Genomic DNA, 25,550 nt, shown 5'->3' with positions numbered 1-25,550 from the left:
ACCCTAACCCTACTTTGAAACCCTAACTGAAAACCCTAGCTGGAAACCCTAACCCTAGTTTGAAACCCTAACCCTAGTTTGAAACCCTAACTGAAAACCCTAGCTGGAAACCCTAACCCTACTTTGAAACCCTAACCCTAGTTTGAAACCCTAACTGAAAACCCTAGCTGGAAACCCTAACCCTAGTTTGAAACCCTAACTGAAAACCCTAGCTGAAAACCCTAACCCTAGTTTGAAACCCTAACTGAAAACCCTAGCTGGAAACCCTAACCCTAGTTTGAAACCCTAACCCTAGTTTGAAACGCTAACTGAAAACCCTAGCTGGAAACCCTAACCCTAGTTTTAAACCCTAACCCTAGTTTGAAACCCTAACTGAAAACCCTAGCTGGAAACCCTAACCCTAGTTTGAAACCCTAACCCTAGTTTAAAACCCTAGCTGGAAACCCTAACCCTAGTTTGAAACCCTAACTGAAAACCCTAGCTGGAAACCCTAACCCTAGTTTGAAACCCTAACCCTAGTTTGAAACCCTAACTGAAAACCCTAGCTGGAAACCCTAACCCTAGTTTGAAACCCTAACCCTAGTGTGAAACCCTAACTGAAAACCCTAGCTGGAAACCCTAACCCTAGTTTGAAACCCTAACTGAAAACCCTAGCTGGAAACCCTAACCCTACTTTGAAACCCTAACCCTAGTTTGAAACCCTAACTGAAAACCCTAGCTGGAAACCCTAACCCTAGTTTGAAACCCTAACTGAAAACCCTAGCTGGAAACCCTAACCCTAGTTTGAAACCCTAACTGAAAACCCTAGCTGGAAACCCTAACCCTAGTTTGAAACCCTAACCCTAGTTTGAAACGCTAACTGAAAACCCTAGCTGGAAACCTTAACCCTAGTTTGAAACCCTAACCCTAGTTTGAAACCCTAACTGAAAACCCTAGCTGGAAACCCTAACCCTAGTTTGAAACCCTAACTGAAAACCCTAGCTGGAAACCCTAACCCTAGTTTGAAACCCTAACCCTAGTTTGAAACCCTAACTGAAAACCCTAGCTGAAAACCCTAACCCTAGTTTGAAACCCTAACTGAAAACCCTAGCTGGAAACCCTAACCCTAGTTTGAAACCCTAACCCTAGTTTGAAACGCTAACTGAAAACCCTAGCTGGAAACCCTAACCCTAGTTTTAAACCCTAACCCTAGTTTGAAACCCTAACTGAAAACCCTAGCTGGAAACCCTAACCCTAGTTTGAAACCCTAACTGAAAACCCTAGCTGGAAACCCTAACCCTAGTTTGAAACCCTAACTGAAAACCCTAGCTGGAAACCCTAACCCTAGTTTGAAACCCTAACTGAAAACCCTAGCTGGAAACCCTAACCCTAGTTTGAAACCCTAACCCTAGTTTAAAACCCTAGCTGGAAACCCTAACCCTAGTTTGAAACCCTAACTGAAAACCCTAGCTGGAAACCCTAACCCTAGTTTGAAACCCTAACCCTAGTTTGAAACCCTAACTGAAAACCCTAGCTGGAAACCCTAACCCTAGTTTGAAACCCTAACCCTAGTTTGAAACCCTAACTGAAAACCCTAGCTGGAAACCCTAACCCTAGTTTGAAACCCTAACTGAAAACCCTAGCTGGAAACCCTAACCCTAGTTTGAAACCCTAACTGAAAACCCTAGCTGGAAACCCTAACCCTAGTTTGAAACCCGAACTGAAAACCCTAGCTGGAAACCCTAACCCTAGTTTGAAACCCTAACTGAAAACCCTAGCTGGAAACCCTAACCCTAGTTTGAAACCCTAACTTAAAACCCTAGCTGGAAACCCTAACCCTAGTTTGAAACCCTAACTGAAAACCCTAGCTGGAAACCCTAACCCTAGTTTGAAACCCTAACCCTAGTTTGAAACCCTAACTGAAAACCCTAGCTGGAAACCCTAACCCTAGTTTGAAACCCTAACTGAAAACCCTAGCTGGAAACCCTAACCCTAGTTTGAAACCCTAACCCTAGTTTGAAACCCTAACTGAAAACCCTAGCTGGAAACCCTGACCCTAGTTTGAAACCCTAACTGAAAACCCTAGCTGGAAACCCTAACCCTAGTTTGAAACCCTAACTGAAAACCCTAGCTGGAAACCCTAACCCTAGTTTGAAACCCTAACTGAAAACCCTAGCTGGAAACCCTAACCCTAGTTTGAAACCCTAACTTAAAACCCTAGCTGGAAACCCTAACCCTAGTTTGAAACCCTAACTGAAAACCCTAGCTGGAAACCCTAACCCTAGTTTGAAACCCTAACCCTAGTTTGAAACCCTAACTGAAAACCCTAGCTGGAAACCCTAACCCTAGTTTGAAACCCTAACCCTAGTTTGAAACCCTAACTGAAAACCCTAGCTGGAAACCCTAACCCTAGTTTGAAACCCTAACTGAAAACCCTAGCTGGAAACCCTAACCCTAGTTTGAAACCCTAACTGAAAACCCTAGCTGGAAACCCTAACCCTAGTTTGAAACCCTAGCTGGAAACCCTAACCCTAGTTTGAAACCCTAACTGAAAACCCTAGCTGGAAACCCTAACCCTAGTTTGAAACCCTAGCTGGAAACCCTAACCCTAGTTTGAAACCCTAACTGAAAACCCTAGCTGGAAACCCTAACCCTAGTTTGAAACCCTAACTGAAAACCCTAGCTGGAAACCCAAACCCTAGTTTGAAACCCTAACCCTAGTTTGAAATCCTAACTGAAAACCCTAGCTGGAAACCCTAACCCTAGTTTGAAACCCTAACCCTAGTTTGAAACCCTAGCTGGAAACCCTAACCCTAGTTTGAAACCCTAACTGAAAACCCTAGCTGGAAACCCTAACCCTAGTGTGAAACCCTAACCCTAGTTTGAAACCCTAACTGAAAACCCTAGCTGGAAACCCTAACCCTAGTTTGAAACCCTAACCCTAGTTTGAAACCCTAACTGAAAACCCTAGCTGGAAACCCTAACCCTAGTTTGAAACCCTAACCCTAGTTTGAAACCCTAACTGAAAACCCTAGCTGGAAACCCTAACCCTAGTTTGAAACCCTAACTGAAAACCCTAGCTGGAAACCCTAACCCTAGTTTGAAACCCTAACCCTAGTTTGAAACGCTAACTGAAAACCCTAGCTGGAAACCCTAACCCTAGTTTGAAACCCTAACTGAAAACCCTAGCTGGAAACCCTAACCCTAGTTTGAAACCCTAACCCTAGTTTGAAACCCTAACCCTAGTTTGAAACCCTAACTGAAAACCCTAGCTAAAAACCCTAACCCTAGTTTGAAACCCTAACTGAAAACCCTAGCTGGAAACCCTAACCCTAGTTTGAAACCCTAACCCTAGTTTGAAACCCTAACTGAAAACCCTAGCTGGAAACCCTAACCCTAGTTTGAAACCCTAACTGAAAACCCTAGCTGGAAACCCTAACCCTAGTTTGAAACCCTAACCCTAGTTTGAAACGCTAACTGAAAACCCTAGCTGGAAACCCTAACCCTAGTTTGAAACCCTAACCCTAGTTTGAAACCCTAACCCTAGTTTGAAACCCTAACTGAAAACCCTAGCTAAAAACCCTAACCCTAGTTTGAAACCCTAACTGAAAACCCTAGCTGGAAACCCTAACCCTAGTTTGAAACCCTAACTGAAAACCCTAGCTGGAAATCCTAACCCTAGTTTGAAACCCTAACTGAAAACCCTAGCTGGAAACCCTAACCCTAGTTTGAAACCCTAACTGAAAACCCTAGCTGGAAACCCTAACCCTAGTTTGAAACCCTAACTGAAAACCCTAGCTGGAAACCCTAACCCTAGTTTGAAACCCTAACTGAAAACCCTAGCTGGAAACCCTAACCCTAGTTTGAAACCCTAACCCTAGTTTGAAACCCTAACTGAAAACCCTAGCTGGAAACCCTAACCCTAGTTTGAAACCCTAACTGAAAACCCTAGCTGGAAACCCTAACCCTAGTTTGAAACCCTAACCCTAGTTTGAAACCCTAACTGAAAACCCTAGCTGGAAACCCTAACCCTAGTTTGAAACCCTAACTGAAAACCCTAGCTGGAAACCCTAACCCTAGTTTGAAACCCTAACTGAAAACCCTAGCTGGAAACCCTAACCCTAGTTTGAAACCCTAACTGAAAACCCTAGCTGGAAACCCTAACCCTAGTTTGAAACCCTAACCCTAGTTTGAAACCCTAACTGAAAACCCTAGCTGGAAACCCTAACCCTAGTTTGAAACCCTAACTGAAAACCCTAGCTGGAAACCCTAACCCTAGTTTGAAACCCTAACTGAAAAACCTAGCTGGAAACCCAAACCCTAGTTTGAAACCCTAACTGAAAACCCTAGCTGAAAACCCTAACCCTAGTTTGAAACCCTAGCTGGAAACCCTAACCCTAGTTTGAAACCCTAACTGAAAACCCTAGCTGGAAACCCTAACCCTAGTTTGAAACCCTAACTGAAAACCCTAGCTGGAAACCCTAACCCTAGTTTGAAACCCTAACCCTAGTTTGAAACCCTAACTGAAAACCCTAGCTGGAAACCCTAACCCTAGTTTGAAACCCTAACTGAAAACCCTAGCTGGAAACCCTAACCCTAGTTTGAAACCCTAACTGAAAAACCTAGCTGGAAACCCAAACCCTAGTTTGAAACCCTAACTGAAAACCCTAGCTGAAAACCCTAACCCTAGTTTGAAACCCTAGCTGGAAACCCTAACCCTAGTTTGAAACCCTAACTGAAAACCCTAGCTGGAAACCCTAACCCTAGTTTGAAACCCTAACTGAAAACCCTAGCTGGAAACCCTAACCCTAGTTTGAAACCCTAACCCTAGTTTGAAACCCTAACTGAAAACCCTAGCTGGAAACCCTAACCCTAGTTTGAAACCCTAACTGAAAACCCTAGTTTGAAACCCTAACCCTAGTTTGAAACCCTAACTGAAAACCCTAGCTGGAAACCCTAACCCTAGTTTGAAACCCTAACTGAAAACCCTAGCTGGAAACCCTAACCCTAGTTTGAAACCCTAACTGAAAACCCTAGCTGGAAACCCTAACCCTAGTTTGAAACCCTAACTGAAAACCCTAGCTGGAAACCCTAACCCTAGTTTGAAACCCTAACTGAAAACCCTAGCTGGAAACCCTAACCCTAGTTTGAAACCCTAACTGTAAACCCTAGCTGGAAACCCTAACCCTAGTTTGAAACCCTAGCTGGAAACCCTAACCCTAGTTTGAAACCCTAACTGAAAACCCTAGCTGGAAACCCTAACCCTAGTTTGAAACCCTAACTGAAAACCCTAGCTGGAAACCCTAACCCTAGTTTGAAACCCTAACCCTAGTTTGAAACCCTAACTGAAAACCCTAGCTGGAAACCCTAACCCTAGTTTGAAACCCTAACTGAAAACCCTAGCTGGAAACCCTAACCCTAGTTTGAAACCCTAACTGAAAACCCTAGCTGGAAACCCTAACCCTAGTTTGAAACCCTAACTGAAAACCCTAGCTGGAAACCCTAACCCTAGTTTGAAACCCTAACTGAAAACCCTAGCTGGAAACCCTAACCCTAGTTTGAAACCCTAGCTGGAAACCCTAACCCTAGTTTGAAACCCTAACTGAAAACCCTAGCTGGAAACCCTAACCCTAGTTTGAAACCCTAACTGAAAACCCTAGCTGGAAACCCTAACCCTAGTTTGAAACCCTAACTGAAAACCCTAGCTGGAAACCCTAACCCTAGTTTGAAACCCTAACTGAAAACCCTAGCTGGAAACCCTAACCCTAGTTTGAAACCCTAACTGAAAACCCTAGCTGGAAACCCTAACCCTAGTTTGAAACCCTAACTGTAAACCCTAGCTGGAAACCCTAACCCTAGTTTGAAACCCTAGCTGGAAACCCTAACCCTAGTTTGAAACCCTAACTGAAAACCCTAGCTGGAAACCCTAACCCTAGTTTGAAACCCTAACTGAAAACCCTAGCTGGAAACCCTAACCCTAGTTTGAAACCCTAACCCTAGTTTGAAACCCTAACTGAAAACCCTAGCTGGAAACCCTAACCCTAGTTTGAAACCCTAACTGAAAACCCTAGCTGGAAACCCTAACCCTAGTTTGAAACCCTAACTGAAAACCCTAGCTGGAAACCCTAACCCTAGTTTGAAACCCTAACTGAAAACCCTAGCTGGAAACCCTAACCCTAGTTTGAAACCCTAACTGAAAACCCTAGCTGGAAACCCTAACCCTAGTTTGAAACCCTAGCTGGAAACCCTAACCCTAGTTTGAAACCCTAACTGAAAATCCTAGCTGGAAACCCTAACCCTAGTTTGAAACCCTAACTGAAAACCCTAGCTGGAAACCCTAACCCTAGTTTGAAACCCTAACTGAAAACCCTAGCTGGAAACCCTAACCCTAGTTTGAAACCCTAACTGAAAACCCTAGCTGGAAACCCTAACCCTAGTTTGAAACCCTAACTGAAAACCCTAGTTTGAAACCCTAACCCTAGTTTGAAACCCTAGCTGGAAACCCTAACCCTAGTTTGAAACCCTAACTGAAAACCCTAGCTGGAAACCCTAACCCTAGTTTGAAACCCTAACTGAAAACCCTAGCTGGAAACCCTAACCCTAGTTTGAAACCCTAACTGAAAACCCTAGCTGGAAACCCTAACCCTAGTTTGAAACCCTAACCCTAGTTTGAAACCCTAACTGAAAACCCTAGCTGGAAACCCTAACCCTAGTTTGAAACCCTAACTGAAAACCCTAGCTGGAAACCCTAACGATAGTTTGAAACCCTAACTGAAAACCCTAGCTGGAAACCCAAACCCTAGTTTGAAACCCTAACTGAAAACCCTAGCTGAAAACCCTAACCCTAGTTTGAAACCCTAGCTGGAAACCCTAACCCTAGTTTGAAACCCTAACTGAAAACCCTAGCTGGAAACCCTAACCCTAGTTTGAAACCCTAACTGAAAACCCTAGCTGGAAACCCTAACCCTAGTTTGAAACCCTAACCCTAGTTTGAAACCCTAACTGAAAACCCTAGCTGGAAACCCTAACCCTAGTTTGAAACCCTAACTGAAAACCCTAGCTGGAAACCCTAACCCTAGTTTGAAACCCTAACTGAAAACCCTAGCTGGAAACCCTAACCCTAGTTTGAAACCCTAACTGAAAACCCTAGCTGGAAACCCTAACCCTAGTTTGAAACCCTAACTGAAAACCCTAGCTGGAAACCCTAACCCTAGTTTGAAACCCTAACCCTAGTTTGAAACCGTAACTGAAAACCCTAGCTGGAAACCCTAACCCTAGTTTGAAACCCTAACTGAAAACCCTAGCTGGAAACCCTAACCCTAGTTTGAAACCCTAACTGAAAACCCTAGCTGGAAACCCTAACCCTAGTTTGAAACCCTAACTGAAAACCCTAGCTGGAAACCCTAACCCTAGTTTGAAACCCTAACTGAAAACCCTAGCTGGAAACCCTAACCCTAGTTTGAAACCCTAACTGAAAACCCTAGCTGGAAACCCTAACCCTAGTTTGAAACCCTAACTGTAAACCCTAGCTGGAAACCCTAACCCTAGTTTGAAACCCTAGCTGGAAACCCTAACCCTAGTTTGAAACCCTAACTGAAAACCCTAGCTGGAAACCCTAACCCTAGTTTGAAACCCTACCTGAAAACCCTAGCTGGAAACCCTAACCCTAGTTTGAAACCCTAACCCTAGTTTGAAACCCTAACTGAAAACCCTAGGTGGAAACCCTAACCCTAGTTTGAAACCCTAACTGAAAACCCTAGCTGGAAACCCTAACCCTAGTTTGAAACCCTAACTGAAAACCCTAGCTGGAAACCCTAACCCTAGTTTGAAACCCTAACTGAAAACCCTAGCTGGAAACCCTAACCCTAGTTTGAAACCCTAACTGAAAACCCTAGCTGGAAACCCTAACCCTAGTTTGAAACCCTAGCTGGAAACCCTAACCCTAGTTTGAAACCCTAACTGAAAACCCTAGCTGGAAACCCTAACCCTAGTTTGAAACCCTAAATGAAAACCCTAGCTGGAAACCCTAACCCTAGTTTGAAACCCTAACTGAAAACTCTAGCTGGAAACCCTAACCCTAGTTTGAAACCCTAACTGAAAACCCTAGCTGGAAACCCTAACCCTAGTTTGAAACCCTAACTGAAAACCCTAGCTGGAAACCCTAACCCTAGTTTGAAACACTAGCTGGAAACCCTAACCCTAGTTTGAAACCCTAACTGAAAACCCTAGCTGGAAACCCTAACCCTAGTTTGAAACCCTAACTGAAAACCCTAGCTGGAAACCCTAACCCTAGTTTGAAACCCTAACCCTAGTTTGAAACCCTAACTGAAAACCCTAGCTGGAAACCCTAACCCTAGTTTGAAACCCTAACTGAAAACCCTAGCTGGAAACCCTAACCCTAGTTTGAAACCCTAACCCTAGTTTGAAACCCTAACTGAAAACCCTAGCTGGAAACCCTAACCCTAGTTTGAAACCCTAACTGAAAACCCTAGCTGGAAACCCTAACCCTAGTTTGAAACCCTAACTGAAAACCTTAGCTGGAAACCCTAACCCTAGTTTGAAACCCTAACTGTAAACCCTAGCTGGAAACCCTAACCCTAGTTTGAAACCCTAGCTGGAAACCCTAACCCTAGTTTGAAACCCTAACTGAAAACCCAAGCTGGAAACCCTAACCCTAGTTTGAAACCCTAACTGAAAACCCTAGTTTGAAACCCTAACCCTAGTTTGAAACCCTAACTGAAAACCCTAGTTTGAAACCCTAACCCTAGTTTGAAACCCTGACTGAAAACCCTAGCTGGAAACCCTAACCCTAGTTTGAAACCCTAACTGAAAACCCTAGCTGGAAACCCTAACCCTAGTTTGAAACCCTAACTGAAAACCCTAGTTTGAAACCCTAACCCTAGTTTGAAACCCTAACTGAAAACCCTAGTTTGAAACCCTAACCCTAGTTTGAAACCCTAACTGAAAACCCTAGCTGGAAACCCTAACCCTAGTTTGAAACCCTAACTGAAAACCCTAGTTTGAAACCCTAACCCTAGTTTGAAACCCTAACTGAAAACCCTAGTTTGAAACCCTAACTGAAAACCCTAGTTTGAAACCCTAACCCTAGTTTGAAACCCTAACTGAAAACCCTAGTTTGAAACCCTAACCATAGTTTGAAACCCTAACTGAAAACCCTAGCTGGAAACCCTAACCCTAGTTTGAAACCCTAACTGAAAACCCTAGCTGGAAACCCTAACCCTAGTTTGAAACCCTAGCTGGAAACCCTAACCCTAGTTTGAAACCCTAACTGTAAACCCTAGCTGGAAACCCTAACCCTAGTTTGAAACCCTAGCTGGAAACCCTAACCCTAGTTTGAAACCCTAACTTAAAACCCTAGCTGGAAACCCTAACCCTAGTTTGAAACCCTAACTGAAAACCCTAGCTGGAAACCCTAACCCTAGTTTGAAACCCTAACTGAAAACCCTAGCTGGAAACCCAAACCCTAGTTTGAAACCCTAACTGAAAACCCTAGCTGAAAACCCTAACCCTAGTTTGAAACCCTAGCTGGAAACCCTAACCCTAGTTTGAAACCCTAACTGAAAACCCTAGCTGGAAACCCTAACCCTAGTTTGAAACCCTAACTGAAAACCCTAGCTGGAAACCCTAACCCTAGTTTGAAACCCTAACCCTAGTTTGAAACCCTAACTGAAAACCCTAGCTGGAAACCCTAACCCTAGTTTGAAACCCTAACTGAAAACCCTAGCTGGAAACCCTAACCCTAGTTTGAAACCCTAACTGAAAACCCTAGCTGGAAACCCTAACCCTAGTTTGAAACCCTAACTGAAAACCCTAGCTGGAAACCCTAACCCTAGTTTGAAACCCTAACTGAAAACCCTAGTTTGAAACCCTAACCCTAGTTTGAAACCCTAACTGAAAACCCTAGCTGGAAACCCTAACCCTAGTTTGAAACCCTAACTGAAAACCCTAGCTGGAAACCCTAACCTTAGTTTGAAACCCTAACTGAAAACCCTAGCTGGAAACCCTAACCCTAGTTTGAAACCCTAACCCTAGTTTGAAACCCTAACTGAAAACCCTAGCTGGAAACCCTAACCCTAGTTTGAAACCCTAACTGAAAACCCTAGCTGGAAACCCTAACCCTAGTTTGAAACCCTAGCTGGAAACCCTAACCCTAGTTTGAAACCCTAACTGAAAACCCTAGCTGGAAACCCTAACCCTAGTTTGAAACCCTAACTGAAAACCCTAGCTGGAAACCCTAACCCTAGTTTGAAACCCTAACCCTAGTTTGAAACCCTAACTGAAAACCCTAGCTGGAAACCCTAACCCTAGTTTGAAACCCTAACTGAAAACCCTAGCTGGAAACCCTAACCCTAGTTTGAAACCCTAGCTGGAAACCCTAACCCTAGTTTGAAACCCTAACTGAAAACCCTAGCTGGAAACCCTAACCCTAGTTTGAAACCCTAACTGAAAACCCTAGCTGGAAACCCTAACCCTAGTTTGAAACCCTAACCCTAGTTTGAAACCCTAACTGAAAACCCTAGCTGGAAACCCTAACCCTAGTTTGAAACCCTAACTGAAAACCCTAGCTGGAAACCCTAACCCTAGTTTGAAACCCTAACTGAAAACCCTAGCTGGAAACCCTAACCCTAGTTTGAAACCCTAACTGAAAACCCTAGCTGGAAACCCTAACCCTAGTTTGAAACCCTAACTGAAAACCCTAGCTGGAAACCCTAACCCTAGTTTGAAACCCTAACTGAAAACCCTAGCTGGAAACCCTAACCCTAGTTTGAAACCCTAACTGAAAACCCTAGCTGGAAACCCAAACCCTAGTTTGAAACCCTAACTGAAAACCCTAGCTGGAAACCCTAACCCTAGTTTGAAACCCTAACTGAAAACCCTAGCTGGAAACCCAAACCCTAGTTTGAAACCCTAACTGAAAACCCTAGCTGAAAACCCTAACCCTAGTTTGAAACCCTAGCTGGAAACCCTAACCCTAGTTTGAAACCCTAACTGAAAACCCTAGCTGGAAACCCTAACCCTAGTTTGAAACCCTAACTGAAAACCCTAGCTGGAAACCCTAACCCTAGTTTGAAACCCTAACCCTAGTTTGAAACCCTAACTGAAAACCCTAGCTGGAAACCCTAACCCTAGTTTGAAACCCTAACTGAAAACCCTAGCTGGAAACCCTAACCCTAGTTTGAAACCCTAACTGAAAACCCTAGCTGGAAACCCTAACCCTAGTTTGAAACCCTAACTGAAAACCCTAGCTGGAAACCCTAACCCTAGTTTGAAACCCTAATTGAAAACCCTAGTTTGAAACCCTAACCCTAGTTTGAAACCCTAACTGAAAACCCTAGCTGGAAACCCTAACCCTAGTTTGAAACCCTAACTGAAAACCCTAGCTGGAAACCCTAACCTTAGTTTGAAACCCTAACTGAAAACCCTAGCTGGAAACCCTAACCCTAGTTTGAAACCCTAACCCTAGTTTGAAACCCTAACTGAAAACCCTAGCTGGAAACCCTAACCCTAGTTTGAAACCCTAACTGAAAACCCTAGCTGGAAACCCTAACCCTAGTTTGAAACCCTAGCTGGAAACCCTAACCCTAGTTTGAAACCCTAACTGAAAACCCTAGCTGGAAACCCTAACCCTAGTTTGAAACCCTAACTGAAAACCCTAGCTGGAAACCCTAACCCTAGTTTGAAACCCTAACCCTAGTTTGAAACCCTAACTGAAAACCCTAGCTGGAAACCCTAACCCTAGTTTGAAACCCTAACTGAAAACCCTAGCTGGAAACCCTAACCCTAGTTTGAAACCCTAACTGAAAACCCTAGCTGGAAACCCTAACCCTAGTTTGAAACCCTAACTGAAAACCCTAGCTGGAAACCCTAACCCTAGTTTGAAACCCTAACTGAAAACCCTAGTTTGAAACCCTAACCCTAGTTTGAAACCCTAACTGAAAACCCTAGCTGGAAACCCTAACCCTAGTTTGAAACCCTAACTGAAAACCCTAGCTGGAAACCCTAACCTTAGTTTGAAACCCTAACTGAAAACCCTAGCTGGAAACCCTAACCCTAGTTTGAAACCCTAACCCTAGTTTGAAACCCTAACTGAAAACCCTAGCTGGAAACCCTAACCCTAGTTTGAAACCCTAGCTGGAAACCCTAACCCTAGTTTGAAACCCTAACTGAAAACCCTAGCTGGAAACCCTAACCCTAGTTTGAAACCCTAACCCTAGTTTGAAACCCTAACTGAAAACCCTAGCTGGAAACCCTAACCCTAGTTTGAAACCCTAACTGAAAACCCTAGCTGGAAACCCTAACCCTAGTTTGAAACCCTAACTGAAAACCCTAGCTGGAAACCCTAACCCTAGTTTGAAACCCTAACTGAAAACCCTAGCTGGAAACCCTAACCCTAGTTTGAAACCCTAACCCTAGTTTGAAACGCTAACTGAAAACCCTAGCTGGAAACCCTAACCCTTGTTTGAAACCCTAACTGAAAACCCTAGCTGGAAACCCTAACCCTAGTTTGAAACCCTAACTGAAAACCCTAGCTGGAAACCCTAACCCTAGTTTGAAACCCTAGCTGGAAACCCTAACCCTAGTTTGAAACCCTAACTGAAAACCCTAGCTGGAAACCCTAACCCTAGTTTGAAACCCTAACTGAAAACCCTAGCTGGAAACCCTAACCCTAGTTTGAAACCCTAACTGAAAACCCTAGCTGGAAACCCTAACCCTAGTTTGAAACCCTAACTGAAAACCCTAGCTGGAACCCCTAACCCTAGTTTGAAACCCTAACTGAAAACCCTAGTTTGAAACCCTAACCCTAGTTTGAAACCCTAACTGAAAACCCTAGCTGGAAACCCTAACCCTAGTTTGAAACCCTAACTGAAAACCCTAGCTGGAAACCCTAACCCTAGTTTGAAACCCTAACTAAAAACCCTAGCTGGAAACCCTAACCCTAGTTTGAAACCCTAACTGAAAACCCTAGCTGGAAACCCTAACCCTAGTTTGAAACCCTAACTGAAAACCCTAGCTGGAAACCCTAACCCTAGTTTGAAACCCTAACCCTAGTTTGAAACCCTAACTGAAAACCCTAGCTGGAAACCCTAACCCTAGTTTGAAACACTAGCTGGAAACCCTAACCCTAGTTTGAAACCCTAACTGAAAACCCTAGCTGGAAACCCTAACCCTAGTTTGAAACCCTAACCCTAGTTTGAAACCCTAACTGAAAACCCTAGCTGGAAACCCTAACCCTAGTTTGAAACCCAAACTGAAAACCCTAGCTGGAAACCCTAACCCTAGTTTGAAACCCTAACCCTAGTTTGAAACCCTAACCGTAGTTTGAAACCCTAACTGAAAACCCTAGCTGGAAACCCTAACCCTAGTTTGAAACCCTAACTGAAAACCCTAGTTTGAAACCCTAACCCTAGTTTGAAACCCTAACTGAAAACCCTAGCTGGAAACCCTAACCCTAGTTTGAAACCCTAACTGAAAACCCTAGCTGGAAACCCTAACCCTAGTTTGAAACCCTAACTGAAAACCCTAGCTGGAAACCCTAACCCTAGTTTGAAACCCTAACTGAAAACCCTAGCTGGAAACCCTAACCCTAGTTTGAAACCCTAACTGAAAACCCTAGCTGGAAACCCTAACCCTAGTTTGAAACCCTAACCCTAGTTTGAAACCCTAACTGAAAACCCTAGCTGGAAACCCTAACCCTAGTTTGAAACCCTAGCTGGAAACCCTAACCCTAGTTTGAAACCCTAACTGGAAACCCTAACCCTAGTTTGAAACCCTAGCTGGAAACCCTAACCCTAGTTTGAAACCCTAACCCTAGTTTGAAACCCTAACTGAAAACCCTAGCTGGAAACCCTAACCCTAGTTTGAAACCCTAACTGAAAACCCTAGCTGGAAACCCTAACCCTAGTTTGAAACCCTAGCTGGAAACCCTAACCCTAGTTTGAAACCCTAACTGAAAACCCTAGCTGGAAACCCTAACCCTAGTTTGAAACCCTAACTGAAAACCCTAGCTGGAAACCCTAACCCTAGTTTGAAACCCTAACTGAAAACCCTAGCTGGAAACCCAAACCCTAGTTTGAAACCCTAACTGAAAACCCTAGCTGGAAACCCTAACCCTAGTTTGAAACCCTAACTGAAAACCCTAGCTGGAAACCCTAACCCTAGTTTGTAACCCTAACTGAAAACCCTAGCTGGAAACCCTAACCCTAGTTTGAAACCCTAGCTGGAAACCCTAACCCTAGTTTGAAACCCTAACTGAAAACCCTAGCTGGAAACCCTAACCCTAGTTTGAAACCCTAACTGAAAACCCTAGCTGGAAACCCTAACCCTAGTTTGAAACCCTAACTGAAAACCCTAGCTGGAAACCCTAACCCTAGTTTGAAACCCTAACTGAAAACCCTAGCTGGAAACCCTAACCCTAGTTTGAAACCCTGACTGAAAACCCTAGCTGGAAACCCTAACCCTAGTTTGAAACGCTAACTGAAAACCCTAGCTGGAAACCCTAACCCTTGTTTGAAACCCTAACTGAAAACCCTAGCTGGAAACCCTAACCCTAGTTTGAAACCCTAACTGAAAACCCTAGCTGGAAACCCTAACCCTAGTTTGAAACCCTAGCTGGAAACCCTAACCCTAGTTTGAAAACCTAACTGAAAACCCTAGCTGGAAACCCTAACCCTAGTTTGAAACCCTAACTGAAAACCCTAGCTGGAAACCCTAACCCTAGTTTGAAACCCTAACTGAAAACCCTAGCTGGAAACCCTAACCCTAGTTTGAAACCCTAACTGAAAACCCTAGCTGGAAACCCTAACCCTAGTTTGAAACCCTAACTGAAAACCCTAGCTGGAAACCCTAACCCTAGTTTGAAACCCTAACCCTAGTTTGAAACCCTAACCGTAGTTTGAAACCCTAACTGAAAACCCTAGCTGGAAACCCTAACCCTAGTTTGAAACCCTAACTGAAAACCCTAGTTTGAAACCCTAACCCTAGTTTGAAACCCTAACTGAAAACCCTAGCTGGAAACCCTAACCCTAGTTTGAAACCCTAACTGAAAACCCTAGCTGGAAACCCTAACCCTAGTTTGAAACCCTAACTGAAAACCCTAGCTGGAAACCCTAACCCTAGTTTGAAACCCTAACCCTAGTTTGAAACCCTAACTGAAAACCCTAGCTGGAAACCCTAACCCTAGTTTGAAACCCTAGCTGGAAACCCTAACCCTAGTTTGAAACCCTAACTGGAAACCCTAACCCTAGTTTGAAACCCTAGCTGGAAACCCTAACCCTAGTTTGAAACCCTAACCCTAGTTTGAAACCCTAACTGAAAACCCTAGCTGGAAACCCTAACCCTAGTTTGAAACCCTAACCCTAGTTTGAAACCCTAACTGAAAACCCTAGCTGGAAACCCTAACCCTAGTTTGAAACCCTAACTGAAAACCCTAGCTGGAAACCCTAACCCTAGTTTGAAACCCTAACTGAAAACCCTAGCTGGAAACCCTAACCCTAGTTTGAAACCCTAACTGAAAACCCTAGCTGGAAACCCTAACCCTAGTTTGAAACCCTAACTGAAAACCCTAGCTGGAAACCCTAACCCTAGTTTGAAACCCTAACTGAAAACCCTAGCTGGAAACCCTAACCCTAGTTTGAAACCCTAACCCTAGTTTGAAACCCTAACTGAAAACCCTAGCTGGAAACCCTAACCCTAGTTTGAAACCCTAACTGAAAACCCTAGCTGGAAACCCTAACCCTAGTTTGAAACCCTAACTGGAAACCCTAACCCTAGTTTGAAACCCTAGCTGGAAACCCTAACCCTAGTTTGAAACCCTAACCCTAGTTTGAAACCCTAACTGAAAACCCTAGCTGGAAACCCTAACCCTAGTTTGAAACCCTAACTGAAAACCCTAGCTGGAAACCCTAACCCTAGTTTGTAACCCTAACTGAAAACCCTAGCTGGAAACCCTAACCCTAGTTTGAAACCCTAGCTGGAAACCCTAACCCTAGTTTGAAACCCTAACTGAAAACCCTAGCTGGAAACCCTAACCCTAGTTTGAAACCCTAACTGAAAACCCTAGCTGGAAACCCTAACCCTAGTTTGAAACCCTAACTGAAAACCCTAGCTGGAAACCCTAACCCTAGTTTGAAACCCTAACTGAAAACCCTAGCTGGAAACCCTAACCCTAGTTTGAAACCCTGACTGAAAACCCTAGCTGGAAACCCTAACCCTAGTTTGAAACGCTAACTGAAAACCCTAGCTGGAAACCCTAACCCTTGTTTGAAACCCTAACTGAAAACTCTAGCTGGAAACCCTAACCCTAGTTTGAAACCCTAACTGAAAACCCTAGCTGGAAACCCTAACCCTAGTTTGAAACCCTAGCTGGAAACCCTAACCCTAGTTTGAAAACCTAACTGAAAACCCTAGCTGGAAACCCTAACCCTAGTTTGAAACCCTAACTGAAAACCCTAGCTGGAAACCCTAACCCTAGTTTGAAACCCTAACTGAAAACCCTAGCTGGAAACCCTAACCCTAGTTTGAAACCCTAACTGAAAACCCTAGCTGGAAACCCTAACCCTAGTTTGAAACCCTAACTGAAAACCCTAGCTGGAAACCCTAACCCTAGTTTGAAACCCTAACCCTAGTTTGAAACCCTAACCGTAGTTTGAAACCCTAACTGAAAACCCTAGCTGGAAACCCTAACCCTAGTTTGAAACCCTAACTGAAAACCCTAGTTTGAAACCCTAACCCTAGTTTGAAACCCTAACTGAAAACCCTAGCTGGAAACCCTAACCCTAGTTTGAAACCCTAACTGAAAACCCTAGCTGGAAACCCTAACCCTAGTTTGAAACCCTAACTGAAAACCCTAGCTGGAAACCCTAACCCTAGTTTGAAACCCTAACCCTAGTTTGAAACCCTAACTGAAAACCCTAGCTGGAAACCCTAACCCTAGTTTGAAACCCTAGCTGTAAACCCTAACCCTAGTTTGAAACCCTAACTGGAAACCCTAACCCTAGTTTGAAACCCTAGCTGGAAACCCTAACCCTAGTTTGAAACCCTAACCCTAGTTTGAAACCCTAACTGAAAACCCTAGCTGGAAACCCTAACCCTAGTTTGAAACCCTAACCCTAGTTTGAAACCCTAACTGAAAACCCTAGCTGGAAACCCTAACCCTAGTTTGAAACCCTAACTGAAAACCCTAGCTGGAAACCCTAACCCTAGTTTGAAACCCTAACTGAAAACCCTAGCTGGAAACCCTAACCCTAGTTTGAAACCCTAACTGAAAACCCTAGCTGGAAACCCTAACCCTAGTTTGAAACCCTAACTGAAAACCCTAGCTGGAAACCCTAACCCTAGTTTGAAACCCTAACCCTAGTTTGAAACCCTAACTGAAAACCCTAGCTGGAAACCCTAACCCTAGTTTGAAACCCTAACTGAAAACCCTAGCTGGAAACCCTAACCCTAGTTTGAAACCCTGACTGAAAACCCTAGCTGGAAACCCTAACCCTAGTTTGAAACGCTAACTGAAAACCCTAGCTGGAAACCCTAACCCTTGTTTGAAACCCTAACTGAAAACCCTAGCTGGAAACCCTAACCCTAGTTTGAAACCCTAACTGAAAACCCTAGCTGGAAACCCTAACCCTAGTTTGAAACCCTAGCTGGAAACCCTAACCCTAGTTTGAAAACCTAACTGAAAACCCTAGCTGGAAACCCTAACCCTAGTTTGAAACCCTAACTGAAAACCCTAGCTGGAAACCCTAACCCTAGTTTGAAACCCTAACTGAAAACCCTAGCTGGAAACCCTAACCCTAGTTTGAAACCCTAACTGAAAACCCTAGCTGGAAACCCTAACCCTAGTTTGAAACCCTAACTGAAAACCCTAGCTGGAAACCCTAACCCTAGTTTGAAACCCTAACCCTAGTTTGAAACCCTAACCGTAGTTTGAAACCCTAACTGAAAACCCTAGCTGGAAACCCTAACCCTAGTTTGAAACCCTAACTGAAAACCCTAGTTTGAAACCCTAACCCTAGTTTGAAACCCTAACTGAAAACCCTAGCTGGAAACCCTAACCCTAGTTTGAAACCCTAACTGAAAACCCTAGCTGGAAACCCTAACCCTAGTTTGAAACCCTAACTGAAAACCCTAGCTGGAAACCCTAACCCTAGTTTGAAACCCTAACCCTAGTTTGAAACCCTAACTGAAAACCCTAGCTGGAAACCCTAACCCTAGTTTGAAACCCTAGCTGGAAACCCTAACCCTAGTTTGAAACCCTAACTGGAAACCCTAACCCTAGTTTGAAACCCTAGCTGGAAACCCTAACCCTAGTTTGAAACCCTAACCCTAGTTTGAAACCCTAACTGAAAACCCTAGCTGGAAACCCTAACCCTAGTTTGAAACCCTAACTGAAAACCCTAGCTGGAAACCCTTACCCTAGTTTGAAACCCTAACTGAAAACCCTAGCTGGAAACCCTAACCCTAGTTTGAAACCCTAACCCTAGTTTGAAACCCTAACTGAAAACCCTAGCTGGAAACCCTAACCCTAGTTTGAAACCCTAACTGAAAACCCTAGCTGGAAACCCTAACCCTAGTTTGAAACCCTAACTGAAAACCCTAGCTGGAAACCCTAACCCTAGTTTGAAACCCTAACTGAAAACCCTAGCTGGAAACCCTAACCCTAGTTTGAAACCCTAACTGAAAACCCTAGCTGGAAACCCTAACCCTAGTTTGAAACCCTAACTGAAAACCCTAGCTGGAAACCCTAACCCTAGTTTGAAACCCTAACCCTAGTTTGAAACCCTAACTGAAAACCCTAGCTGGAAACCCTAACCCTAGTTTGAAACCCTAACTGAAAACCCTAGCTGGAAACCCTAACCCTAGTTTGAAACCCTAACTGGAAACCCTAACCCTAGTTTGAAACCCTAGCTGGAAACCCTAACCCTAGTTTGAAACCCTAACCCTAGTTTGAAACCCTAACTGAAAACCCTAGCTGGAAACCCTAACCCTAGTTTGAAACCCTAACTGAAAACCCTAGCTGGAAACCCTAACCCTAGTTTGTAACCCTAACTGAAAACCCTAGCTGGAAACCCTAACCCTAGTTTGAAACCCTAGCTGGAAACCCTAACCCTAGTTTGAAACCCTAACTGAAAACCCTAGCTGGAAACCCTAACCCTAGTTTGAAACCCTAACTGAAAACCCTAGCTGGAAACCCTAACCCTAGTTTGAAACCCTAACTGAAAACCCTAGCTGGAAACCCTAACCCTAGTTTGAAACCCTAACTGAAAACCCTAGCTGGAAACCCTAACCCTAGTTTGAAACCCTGACTGAAAACCCTAGCTGGAAACCCTAACCCTAGTTTGAAACGCTAACTGAAAACCCTAGCTGGAAACCCTAACCCTTGTTTGAAACCCTAACTGAAAACTCTAGCTGGAAACCCTAACCCTAGTTTGAAACCCTAACTGAAAACCCTAGCTGGAAACCCTAACCCTAGTTTGAAACCCTAGCTGGAAACCCTAACCCTAGTTTGAAAACCTAACTGAAAACCCTAGCTGGAAACCCTAACCCTAGTTTGAAACCCTAACTGAAAACCCTAGCTGGAAACCCTAACCCTAGTTTGAAACCCTAACTGAAAACCCTAGCTGGAAACCCTAACACTAGTTTGAAACCCTAACTGAAAACCCTAGCTGGAAACCCTAACCCTAGTTTGAAACCCTAACTGAAAACCCTAGCTGGAAACCCTAACCCTAGTTTGAAACCCTAACCCTAGTTTGAAACCCTAACCGTAGTTTGAAACCCTAACTGAAAACCCTAGCTGGAAACCCTAACCCTAGTTTGAAACCCTAACTGAAAACCCTAGTTTGAAACCCTAACCCTAGTTTGAAACCCTAACTGAAAACCCTAGCTGGAAACCCTAACCCTAGTTTGAAACCCTAACTGAAAACCCTAGCTGGAAACCCTAACCCTAGTTTGAAACCCTAACTGAAAACCCTAGCTGGAAACCCTAACCCTAGTTTGAAACCCTAACCCTAGTTTGAAACCCTAACTGAAAACCCTAGCTGGAAACCCTAACCCTAGTTTGAAACCCTAGCTGTAAACCCTAACCCTAGTTTGAAACCCTAACTGGAAACCCTAACCCTAGTTTGAAACCCTAGCTGGAAACCCTAACCCTAGTTTGAAACCCTAACCCTAGTTTGAAACCCTAACTGAAAACCCTAGCTGGAAACCCTAACCCTAGTTTGAAACCCTAACCCTAGTTTGAAACCCTAACTGAAAACCCTAGCTGGAAACCCTAACCCTAGTTTGAAACCCTAACTGAAAACCCTAGCTGGAAACCCTAACCCTAGTTTGAAACCCTAACTGAAAACCCTAGCTGGAAACCCTAACCCTAGTTTGAAACCCTAACTGAAAACCCTAGCTGGAAACCCTAACCCTAGTTTGAAACCCTAACTGAAAACCCTAGCTGGAAACCCTAACCCTAGTTTGAAACCCTAACTGAAAACCCTAGCTGGAAACCCTAACCCTAGTTTGAAACCCTAACTGAAAACCCTAGTTTGAAACCCTAACCCTAGTTTGAAACCCTAACTGAAAACCCTAGCTGGAAACCCTAACCCTAGTTTGAAACCCTAACTGAAAACCCTAGCTGGAAACCCTAACCTTAGTTTGAAACCCTAACTGAAAACCCTAGCTGGAAACCCTAACCCTAGTTTGAAACCCTAACCCTAGTTTGAAACCCTAACTGAAAACCCTAGCTGGAAACCCTAACCCTAGTTTGAAACCCTAGCTGGAAACCCTAACCCTAGTTTGAAACCCTAACTGAAAACCCTAGCTGGAAACCCTAACCCTAGTTTGAAACCCTAACCCTAGTTTGAAACCCTAACTGAAAACCCTAGCTGGAAACCCTAACCCTAGTTTGAAACCCTAACTGAAAACCCTAGCTGGAAACCCTAACCCTAGTTTGAAACCCTAACTGAAAACCCTAGCTGGAAACCCTAACCCTAGTTTGAAACCCTAACTGAAAACCCTAGCTGGAAACCCTAACCCTAGTTTGAAACCCTAACTGAAAACCCTAGCTGGAAACCCAAACCCTAGTTTGAAACCCTAACTGAAAACCCTAGCTGGAAACCCTAACCCTAGTTTGAAACCCTAACTGAAAACCCTAGCTGGAAACCCTAACCCTAGTTTGAAACCCTAACTGAAAACCCTAGCTGGAAACCCTAACCCTAGTTTGAAACCCTGACTGAAAACCCTAGCTGGAAACCCTAACCCTAGTTTGAAACGCTAACTGAAAACCCTAGCTGGAAACCCTAACCCTTGTTTGAAACCCTAACTGAAAACCCTAGCTGGAAACCCTAACCCTAGTTTGAAACCCTAACTGAAAACCCTAGCTGGAAACCCTAACTGAAAACCCTAGCTGGAAACCCTAACCCTAGTTTGAAACCCTAACTGAAAACCCTAGCTGGAAACCCTTACCCTAGTTTGAAACCCTAACCCTAGTTTGAAACCCTAACTGAAAACCCTAGCTGGAAACCCTAACCCTAGTTTGAAACCCTAACTGAAAACCCTAGCTGGAAACCCTAACCCTAGTTTGAAACCCTAACTGAAAACCCTAGCTGGAAACCCAAACCCTAGTTTGAAACCCTAACTGAAAACCCTAGCTGGAAACCCTAACCCCAGTTTGAAACCCTAACTGAAAACCCTAGCTGGAAACCCTAACCCTAGTTTGTAACCCTAACTGAAAACCCTAGCTGGAAACCCTAACCCTAGTTTGAAACCCTAGCTGGAAACCCTAACCCTAGTTTGAAACCCTAACTGAAAACCCTAGCTGGAAACCCTAACCCTAGTTTGAAACCCTAACTGAAAACCCTAGCTGGAAACCCTAACCCTAGTTTGAAACCCTAACTTAAAACCCTAGCTGGAAACCCTAACCCTAGTTTGAAACCCTAACTGAAAACCCTAGCTGGAAACCCTAACCCTAGTTTGAAACCCTGACTGAAAACCCTAGCTGGAAAACCTAACCCTAGTTTGAAACACTAGCTGGAAACCCTAACCCTAGTTTGAAACCCTAACTGAAAACCCTAGCTGGAAACCCTAACCCTAGTTTGAAACCCTAACCCTAGTTTGAAACCCTAACTGAAAACCCTAGCTGGAAACCCTAACCCTAGTTTGAAACCCAAACTGAAAACCCTAGCTGGAAACCCTAACCCTAGTTTGAAACCCTAGCTGGAAACCCTAACCCTAGTTTGAAACCCTAACTGAAAACCCTAGCTGGAAACCCTAACCCTAGTTTGAAACCCTAACTGAAAACCCTAGCTGGAAACCCTTACCCTAGTTTGAAACCCTAACCCTAGTTTGAAACCCTAACTGAAAACCCTAGCTGGAAACCCTAACCCTAGTTTGAAACCCTAACTGAAAACCCTAGCTGGAAACCCTAACCCTAGTTTGAAACCCTAACTGAAAACCCTAGCTGGAAACCCTAACCCTAGTTTGAAACCCTAACTGAAAACCCTAGCTGGAAACCCTAACCCTAGTTTGAAACCCTAACTGAAAACCCTAGCTGGAAACCCTAACCCTAGTTTGAAACCCAAACCCTAGTTTGAAACCCTAACTGAAAACCCTAGCTGGAAACCCTAACCCTAGTTTGAAACCCTAACCCTAGTTTGAAACCCTAACTGAAAACCCTAGCTGGAAACCCTAACCCTAGTTTGAAACCCTAACTGAAAACCCTAGCTGGAAACCCTAACCCTAGTTTGAAACCCTAGCTGGAAACCCTAACCCTAGTTTGAAACCCTAACTGAAAACCCTAGCTGGAAACCCTAACCCTAGTTTGAAACCCTAACTGAAAACCCTAGCTGGAAACCCTAACCCTAGTTTGAAACCCTGACTGAAAACCCTAGCTGGAAACCCTAACCCTAGTTTGAAACGCTAACTGAAAACCCTAGCTGGAAACCCTAACCCTTGTTTGAAACCCTAACTGAAAACCCTAGCTGGAAACCCTAACCCTAGTTTGAAACCCTAACTGAAAACCCTAGCTGGAAACCCTAACCCTAGTTTGAAACCCTAGCTGGAAACCCTAACCCTAGTTTGAAAACCTAACTGAAAACCCTAGCTGGAAACCCTAACCCTAGTTTGAAACCCTAACTGAAAACCCTAGCTGGAAACCCTAACCCTAGTTTGAAACCCTAACTGAAAACCCTAGCTGGAAACCCTAACCCTAGTTTGAAACCCTAACTGAAAACCCTAGCTGGAAACCCTAACCCTAGTTTGAAACCCTAACTGAAAACCCTAGCTGGAAACCCTAACCCTAGTTTGAAACCCTAACCCTAGTTTGAAACCCTAACCGTAGTTTGAAACCCTAACTGAAAACCCTAGCTGGAAACCCTAACCCTAGTTTGAAACCCTAACTGAAAACCCTAGTTTGAAACCCTAACCCTAGTTTGAAACCCTAACTGAAAACCCTAGCTGGAAACCCTAACCCTAGTTTGAAACCCTAACTGAAAACCCTAGCTGGAAACCCTAACCCTAGTTTGAAACCCTAACTGAAAACCCTAGCTGGAAACCCTAACCCTAGTTTGAAACCCTAACCCTAGTTTGAAACCCTAACTGAAAACCCTAGCTGGAAACCCTAACCCTAGTTTGAAACCCTAGCTGGAAACCCTAACCCTAGTTTGAAACCCTAACTGGAAACCCTAACCCTAGTTTGAAACCCTAGCTGGAAACCCTAACCCTAGTTTGAAACCCTAACCCTAGTTTGAAACCCTAACTGAAAACCCTAGCTGGAAACCCTAACCCTAGTTTGAAACCCTAACCCTAGTTTGAAACCCTAACTGAAAACCCTAGCTGGAAACCCTAACCCTAGTTTGAAACCCTAACTGAAAACCCTAGCTGGAAACCCTAACCCTAGTTTGAAACCCTAACTGAAAACCCTAGCTGGAAACCCTAACCCTAGTTTGAAACCCTAACTGAAAACCCTAGCTGGAAACCCTAACCCTAGTTTGAAACCCTAACTGAAAACCCTAGCTGGAAACCCTAACCCTAGTTTGAAACCCTAACTGAAAACCCTAGCTGGAAACCCTAACCCTAGTTTGAAACCCTAACCCTAGTTTGAAACCCTAACTGAAAACCCTAGCTGGAAACCCTAACCCTAGTTTGAAACCCTAACTGAAAACCCTAGCTGGAAACCCTAACCCTAGTTTGAAACCCTAACTGGAAACCCTAACCCTAGTTTGAAACCCTAGCTGGAAACCCTAACCCTAGTTTGAAACCCTAACCCTAGTTTGAAACCCTAACTGAAAACCCTAGCTGGAAACCCTAACCCTAGTTTGAAACCCTAACTGAAAACCCTAGCTGGAAACCCTAACCCTAGTTTGTAACCCTAACTGAAAACCCTAGCTGGAAACCCTAACCCTAGTTTGAAACCCTAGCTGGAAACCCTAACCCTAGTTTGAAACCCTAACTGAAAACCCTAGCTGGAAACCCTAACCCTAGTTTGAAACCCTAACTGAAAACCCTAGCTGGAAACCCTAACCCTAGTTTGAAACCCTAACTGAAAACCCTAGCTGGAAACCCTAACCCTAGTTTGAAACCCTAACTGAAAACCCTAGCTGGAAACCCTAACCCTAGTTTGAAACCCTGACTGAAAACCCTAGCTGGAAACCCTAACCCTAGTTTGAAACGCTAACTGAAAACCCTAGCTGGAAACCCTAACCCTTGTTTGAAACCCTAACTGAAAACCCTAGCTGGAAACCCTAACCCTAGTTTGAAACCCTAACTGAAAACCCTAGCTGGAAACCCTAACCCTAGTTTGAAACCCTAGCTGGAAACCCTAACCCTAGTTTGAAAACCTAACTGAAAACCCTAGCTGGAAACCCTAACCCTAGTTTGAAACCCTAACTGAAAACCCTAGCTGGAAACCCTAACCCTAGTTTGAAACCCTAACTGAAAACCCTAGCTGGAAACCCTAACCCTAGTTTGAAACCCTAACTGAAAACCCTAGCTGGAAACCCTAACCCTAGTTTGAAACCCTAACTGAAAACCCTAGCTGGAAACCCTAACCCTAGTTTGAAACCCTAACCCTAGTTTGAAACCCTAACCGTAGTTTGAAACCCTAACTGAAAACCCTAGCTGGAAACCCTAACCCTAGTTTGAAACCCTAACTGAAAACCCTAGTTTGAAACCCTAACCCTAGTTTGAAACCCTAACTGAAAACCCTAGCTGGAAACCCTAACCCTAGTTTGAAACCCTAACTGAAAACCCTAGCTGGAAACCCTAACCCTAGTTTGAAACCCTAACTGAAAACCCTAGCTGGAAACCCTAACCCTAGTTTGAAACCCTAACCCTAGTTTGAAACCCTAACTGAAAACCCTAGCTGGAAACCCTAACCCTAGTTTGAAACCCTAGCTGGAAACCCTAACCCTAGTTTGAAACCCTAACTGGAAACCCTAACCCTAGTTTGAAACCCTAGCTGGAAACCCTAACCCTAGTTTGAAACCCTAACCCTAGTTTGAAACCCTAACTGAAAACCCTAGCTGGAAACCCTAACCCTAGTTTGAAACCCTAACCCTAGTTTGAAACCC

The sequence above is a fragment of the Filicampus tigris genome, chromosome 6 (assembly GCF_054856515.1).
Source record: "Filicampus tigris isolate MCC_2025a chromosome 6, RoL_Ftig_1.0, whole genome shotgun sequence".
NCBI classification, from domain to species: Eukaryota; Metazoa; Chordata; class Actinopteri; order Syngnathiformes; family Syngnathidae; genus Filicampus; species Filicampus tigris.
This window is presented reverse-complemented; position numbering follows the sequence as displayed.